This window comes from Pinus tabuliformis, chromosome 7, assembly GCF_031772625.1.
Source record: "Pinus tabuliformis cultivar Carrire ecotype Pingquan chromosome 7, CPIR1, whole genome shotgun sequence".
NCBI lineage: Eukaryota > Viridiplantae > Streptophyta > Pinopsida > Pinales > Pinaceae > Pinus > Pinus tabuliformis.
Window position 1 is genome coordinate 47,132,221 of NC_142293.1, and position 7,980 is coordinate 47,140,200.

The 7,980-nt window shown below is 39.9% G+C and overlaps 1 pseudogene; it reads right to left on the reverse strand.

Annotated features, from left to right (window-relative positions):
• Nucleotides 1-6,843: 6,843 nt before the first annotated feature.
• LOC149245155 (BI1-like protein pseudogene) lies at nucleotides 6,844-7,624 on the reverse strand (annotated as a pseudogene).
• Between the last annotated feature and the right edge of the window lie 356 nt (nucleotides 7,625-7,980).

A 7,980-nucleotide genomic window follows, 5' to 3' on the forward strand; every position in this document is an offset into this window, starting at 1 on the left:
AGGTTGCACTCATGTCCCAAGGAGGCATTTCAACAGGGTTTCAAGCTAGGAAATTTTCATGGATGGAAGCATTCAATTTGATGACTTGTCTAGGTCATGTAACAACTGAATTAGGTTTTGATGAGCCCTAATTTATTGATCAAAATGTTAGGAGTGATGTGCCCAAATAGACCTATAACAGTTTCCCCATAAAGCATGAAGTTGGAAATGATAATGTCGAGTGATATGCTTTATGATGTGTCGACGAGGATCTGAAGCGGATGTTGACCTGCATAGATTACAATACATAACATCTTGATACTTTTGAATTTTTCATGAATTTCTAAGGGAAGGCATACGCAGGCTCAGTATATAAACATTTCATTACGTGTACATAAATCAAATACTCGTGTATAGATATAGACCCATGATAGGATGACCATCTGTGTGAAGCCATCGTATAGATGATTTAGTACTCTCTTGAATTTGCAGCTCGGATGGATGAAACTAGATCCAGGGTCTTCTATCTCATCCAATCGTTTGCTCAAGTACAATTCTTGATAAAAGCAGCTAATTGGCACAATCACAGAAATACAATTATATTAAATACACAAATGGTGTATGTGTAATCACACTCACACAAGGATTACATTCAGATCACTCTATTAAATAGAGTTTTTGAGATCCAACTTATTCCTAATATAGAGAGAGTGGTTGAGGAAATTTCTCAACCATCACAAACCAACTCCTCAAATATGGAATGTGAGCATTAACTCCAACATCCCCCCTTAATGATTACATTACATAAAAAATAACAAAATAACAAAATAATCAAGCTTAACAGTAGATGCTCCATCAAGTTGCCTCGTAACCCTTGGAAAGGTGTAGTTGGCCAGTTGGATTCCCGAGTTCTCTTCCTCAACTCCTGAATCAAGGATCTCCCGAAGTCAATTACTGGACAGCATCCACAATTTGTCACATAACCTCATTAGGAAACCACTTCCACGTCTACCACTAATGAGGGATCCTTCCCTAGATCCGCAACTGCCATACTATCTGGACAACCATCCATATTGAGCCTTACTACTACTTGATCTTTAAATACTGGCATCAGACACATAGTTGAACTGTTGGTTATTTTTAAAAGAGTTCAATAGGTTCACTCTCTTCATTAACTTCATCATCGGAATTCAATTGGTATTCAACTGAGGTTATATTTGCTGATTCTTTCCCTTTTAACACATCACTAGCACGACTTCTGCAATTCCACGCTGTATGCCCAGTTTTCCTGCAATAGTAGCATTCAATGTCACCTTTGTTTGCATTTTTCTTTCTCATCCTTGACTTTGTCCACAAGGCATTTTCTACATGAGATTTCCCTTCGGCATCCTCTGGTTTCAGTCGCTTTTCCTCCCCCAGAAGTGCTGCAATTGTCTCTTGCAATGTTTGTTTAGATATTTGACTCAAAGTAAAAACAACGTTACTATAACTTGAAGGAAGACTATTTAATAATACAGCTTTAGCATCTTCATCCTCGACCTTTGTCCCAGCTTCACCTAATTGTCTTAAAAGAGACATTAAATTATTTATATGACTGGACATAGATGTCTCCTCATTCATTTTCAGACTAAATAATTGCAGCTTTAGGGAAAATTTTGCATTTGTAGATTTTACACCAAACAATTGAGCCAAATGTTCCCATATTTCCTTTGATGTTTTAGTAAGATCTACATGATGTAATTGCGAATCAGAAAGAGCAAGTCCAATAATAGACTTATCTTTGTCATCTCTATTTTTCCATTCAAATAACTCTTTGGCATCTGTAAGTACTGCTTCTGAACCATTCACTATTCCCCACAAGTTTTTATTCATTAATTGCAGTTGTATTTTTACTTTCCATGAGGGAAAATTCAAACCACTGAATTTGTCTAACACCAAGAACTCCATGATAAAAGAGAATACCTTTTCTAAAATGGAAAGAAAAAATCCTGTTGAGGAAAAAATGAATTTACAGGCTTCAGAGAAGACCGTGCGTTCCTCACCTCTTTCGATCAGATTCCAAACTGATTACAAAGCACATCTCAAGACCTGTGGAACAAGAGGTCATTCATGTGACTGCGGTAGAGTCTTCTCGAGGGTCGAGAGCTTCATCGAACACCAAGACACTTGCATTACAGTGAAAGAGAGAGCAGCTTTTGGATTCTGCATCAATCAGCCGAGCCTGCCATCTCTAACAGCCGGAACCAGGAGTTCCAACGATACTCTCAGCGCCACCAGGTCTGGGCATTCATCGTTAGGCATACAATTCGATTCCGGTAGGCTTCATGAGCAAGCAGCTAATTGGTTGAATGTGGAACTGCGAGAGCTTCAGTTTCTTCCTGTCAGGCACCAATCTGATACTTTTGAAACCTCAATACGGCAGGGTCACAACGCAGCTGGCACTGTAACGAGAGATCATATCAGAAGCCTTGCATATGACCCGAGGTCAAATCTGTCTACATCACCTCCCAAAGAACACAGGTTTATGGATGACGCGTCTGGAAGTCCTTTAAGATTGCAGCTCTCTATTGGACTCCGATCTTAAGCTCTGATACCATGATAAAAGCAGCTAATTGGCACAATCACAGAAATACAATTATATTAAATACACAAATGGTGTATGTGCAATCACACTCACACAAGGATTACATTCAGATCACTCTATTAAATAGAGTTTTTGAGATCCAACTTATTCCTAATATAGAGAGAGTGGTTGAGGAAATTTCTCAACCATCACAAACCAACTCCTCAAATATGGAATGTGAGCATTAACTCCAACAATTCTAACCATGCAAAAATGTGATGTGAAGTCGAACATGGGAAGACACCATCTGATTACCACCAATGATGTAAGTTGTTAACAGATGCAAGAGAAATCACCGATAATGATAATGATTCTCAAGGTACTACAATACATTTTGCATGGTGTGAATAGATGTTTTGATGTCAAACACCATACAAAGTCTTTCAGTCCCAGGCCTGTGATGTCAACCAGTCACTGGAAACAAGAAATCTTCCATTGATGTATGCAAGCCTCAAGGTACTGAAAGGGTGTTTCTAAGTCAACTTCTTGGATAATGTGCTAATGTCAACAAGAAGAGACTCATCGTAGGAGGGCCTTCATGTATCCCCTATCAAGGACATGAAACGAGTGTAATGATTTTGAACGAAAAATGTGACTGACGACACAAGGTTCAAGAATGGCGGTCATGAAAATGAAGGTTTATGAGTATTGCAAAGGATGAAGTTTACTCAGTGACTTCTCTTGAACATTTCAGCGACACTAAATGAATTAGCAGCATTGACCCAAAACCAAAGTGATGGATGGTGTGATAGACCATAGGTATGATAACCATCAAGCAAATAACCTAACCCAAATCGTCACAGAGATGAAGTGAAAGTATCATGTTCAAGAGCGACTTGCTACCATAAAGTGATTTATCCCTTTTCCCATTTTCCCTAGTCATTGTTGACCAGTACCTATTAATTTTTTTACAAGCTTGAGGGGGATAACATATTCTTGTAGTAAATTCCACCCTTCGGGTGAATCCATTGCTATGGGATGTTTTAATGAGTTTAACGACAATGAGAACTCAGTCCTTTTCATGTTTAGAGAGTTTGAAAAGGGACAAAAAGAAAACTCCACAAGTTCTTTTTCGTAAATTTGTCTCTCAAGTCTGAAAAAGCATAAAATAATACAAGAGAGAACCTATTAACCATGTTCAATCAATGTGTTATCACTTAGAACTATAAACATATGTATATAATCCTTTGTCCAAGTTAAATGTCAAAAGTTGGTGTCAAATGGTTTTTGTCCTATGTTTCTTACTTAGGGTTGAAGTTTTAAAGGTGTTTGATGTAAATCGTTCTCTAATCCTATTGGTCATCCTCCATCATGATTGCTAAAGCCATGTCTTGTCTTATCCATGTCACCGATCCTTTCCGTAATTTCGCAGCGCAGTCTCATTGGTTAGTTTTGCAGCGTAATCATTGTTTAGCCATTTTGTAGCGCGTCAGCATCAAGCCGTTTCGCAGCGCATTATGCCAATTCATAACTAACTGCGCTATGAAATCACAGATTCGTGCGTTTTGCAACGTATATTCCTCAAAGGGTCAAGTCTGTTGATGAGTCATCACTTCTGTCCGTTCATGTCAGTGGGCGTACCTCCCAAACACTCATTAACCATCACTCCACGAATAGATTTGTAGGCATGCACATAAATATTATTCAAATGGGTTTTACCGTTCAAGGATTTTTTATGATGATCGTAGATGATGCATAAATGACCAACCTATGTGACGAGATATTTGAGTTTGCAAGTGAGCCTGAGTTTTTCAAGTGAGCCTGATTACAAGCGAGCCCGCGTTAAAAAGAATTGAATTACCATTTGAGTTGAAGCTGTTGGCCATTCTCTGTGTGAAAATTTCAAAAGCGAAATGGAGAGGAAAGAACAGAGGTCTGGAAAATGTCAGAGAACAGAGCCTGAAGGTTTGGACCTTGCATTAAGAGATGAAGGCGTGAAGAAAGCCTTTAAGGATGCCGGCTGTTGGAATTTCTGTAAGAAGCTTCAGGGTGGCCATGCTCAGGTAACAAAGGATTTTGCTTTAAACTTGTTAAACACACATGGACAGCTCAAACATATGAAAGATAAATCAGTGAGTGCATTTTTTATTAACATAAGATACACATTTATAGTACAATACGTGACTCTTGGGATTCAGATCCCAAGGTCTCTTGGACTGCTTTTGTCCATTCGAATTCCACACTAACCCTTTAGGATTAGGTGTCCAACATTCCCCCCCTTAATCCGAAGGTTTATGTATGAGTCCAAGAAGAGAGCTGTAATACAACATGTTCAAAAAATGCATGGCAGTACTAGGCTGAATGTGCTCTATGAAATGTTGGTAAAAAAGGGCGGTGGTTTAAGGATGACCACCAACACTGGAACGCTTAGTGCAGTTCCCGAAACTCTTCCAAAACTGGCAAGAAACTGAAGTTTTCTGCTAGAGGAAGTGATCCTATTGTTTTAAAGAGGGAAACCTTCAACCATATAAGGGAGGTCTCACCCCGCATAAAAGGTAAAACTTCAACCTAAAAAGGGAAGTCTCAACCTGTGATGGTTTAAGGATAACCAACAACTCTGGAATGCTTAATGCAATTCCTGGAACTCTTCCAAAACTGGCAAGAAGCTGGAGTCTTCTGCTAGAGGAAGTGTTCTCAATCTGTGTTCACGGGCATCTTTGTCTCTGGCTGCAACTCTGAAACTGGTGTGGCAGGTTGTGGCTCAGGCTCGCTTGATGTGACTTTGAAGCTTGTAGATGACCATCATTTCCCCCCCTGTCAGGTACAAGGTGAGAAGATGGAGAAGACTCAACTGCAAGACTGTTCAATATTCTGGAACAAGTTCTGATATGTGTTTGGAATATCTTCTTGGCTGTTGATGCCCATTGCCAAGAAGCGATCCATCCAAGATGAATCTTTGTTCTTGGAGGATGTTTGTTTCTGAAGCATCTGTGTGAAGAATGGTTGGTTTTATGACAGTGCTTACATGGATGAAGATCAAAACAGTGATCTTTCAAATGGCCAACTCGGTCACAGTGTTGGCATTTCACGATCTGTTGTTTTTGTTGTTGTTGTTACTGTGGAAGAGGGGCAGAATCTGGAACAGCTGAAGCTGAACTGTCATAAGGAGCAGGTGAACTGTCATGAATAAATCCAGCACTCTGAAACTGAATGGGCTTGGCATAGTCTGGAATATGAAAGGACAAGTCCTTGTCATATCCAAGACCAGTTCTGTGCTTGTTGTGGACAAGTTGTTCCCAAGGTCTGATGATGGGCTTGGGAAGTGCAGACTGAGTTTCTGCATCTGCATATACAACTGCTGCTTTATTTGAATGATCTGTACCATTATTAACATGTTGCTGATGGGTGGTTGTCTCAATGTTCTGAACAGAAACAGGTTCAGAATGGTGTAGCTCTTCTTGCTGTAGCTGTGATTCAAGCTGCAAAAAGTCGATCTTTTCTTGTGCATCATGCAGGCAGGTCTGAATGTCACAAAGAGTGTCTTTGCTAACATTTACCTTCCCACCAATAGTGGAGTGTATTAGTGTATTCAGTAACTCTAATACATCATGAAATCTAGCCATTGTCTCAACAAAGAAATGAACACTCAGCAAGTCTAGACAAACCCCAGCTATTGAAGATTTCAAAAAATCAGTTTGAAAAAGGCACTCAACTAATTCCAGCTAAGAATCTAGCCAATCACTAACAGATTTTTCAATTATCAAGTTTTCACACAATGACTGTAAGCTGAACCCGTGTACTTTATTCTTTATCGCAGCAAAGTAGAACAGAATACAAATAGAACCGAAATTTCACACTGTAGAGACCAATTATAATCTTCAGAAGCTATTCTGATTTTCTTCTAGTTGCAAAGAACCATGAACACTTCTGGTATAATATTATGCCACTGTTTGTTACTCATAGTTCCCATTCACACTATTCAACATTGAGACTTAGCTGTTAAAAAATGTCGTTGAATACCGCAATACAAGTCTTTTATGTCTGCTAATCTGACAGAGTTCATTTTTCAAACCTGGACACAGGCAAAAGCTGCGAAGTACTCGCTCATTGTCACAGCTCATTTGGCTGGAAATACGATATTAGTTCATCCAGGTTTTAACCGAATCCAAGCTTTACTCACTTCCAGGGATTGACAATTTGCGGCAAAAATGTTCAAAAAGTTTTCTAGTGAGGAAATTTCTTCCCAGAATCAAGTAAAGGCATCTGTGCAACGCAAGATCCGTCAAAGCATTGCAGAGGAGTATCCGGATTTGGAGCCTGTATTAGAAGATTTACTTCCAAAGAAATCTCCTCTTATAGTTGCAAAATGCCAGAATCATATTAATCTGATTTTGGTGAATAATGTACCACTCTTCTTCAACGTTCGAGATGGTCCTTACATGCCGACCCTGCGTCTATTACATCAATATCCGAACATAATGAAAAAGTTTCAAGTAGACAGAGGGGCAATCAAATTTGTCCTTGCTGGAGCAAACATCATGTGTCCTGGACTCACATCTCCTGGTGGCGCTTTGGATGATGACGTTCCTGCAGAATCACCTGGATAAAACTAAATAGGATGAGGACAATGAGGCTGGAAAACAGAATTGGACCCAAGAAACTGAAATCTTTGCCCTTCTTTGCCGCCCAGAATGTGTAACCAGTTAGTGAGAACACCACAGCTGCTGTTAATATCAATGCCTCCAGAACTATCCTTCCTTTTGTGTATGTACAGGATATGCCAACAGTGAGGCTCAGAACAACAGTAAACACTCCTAACAATGCAAGATTAACCGGATGCTTCTGATGATAGGCATAAAGAGGGCACATCAAGATTAAAGGCAAGATGGAGATGCCCAACAAGAGGCCCGGGGTTTGAACCAGGAAAAGATTGATGGGTGAATACAAAACCACGGCTGCAGCAACAATTACGGTCAAAAACAATTGCGTGCTCAAGATTGAATACGCTTTCCTCAGGAAATCCCATCGCATTGCGTTGTCTTCGAGGCTGAGACCGGGATAGAGGACTCCCCCTCCGCCATGTATTTAGATTTCTCAGTATTTTAATCGCCAGCATTTACTGTAGTGTTTTATTGCAATGAGCGTCCAACGCAGCGTGGTCAGCGTCAGATTAGGCAAGATTAGATGCCACGATATTTAATAGAAGGGAGACATCGCCCGCCTGTTCATCTCCAAACACAGTTTTGCTCTGGTGCTTGACGTTCACACCAAAATGTGCGCAATGGGGACTGCGATGGCTGGAGGATGTTCCGCAAATGTATGCGGATCCACAAAATTCAAGAAATTAAACTTCAAATTATGTCAAGGCGAAGCCCAGATTTGTGACTAGCTAGTTACCTCCAACATTAGGGTGTTGACACCTATTGTTATGCCTCCAT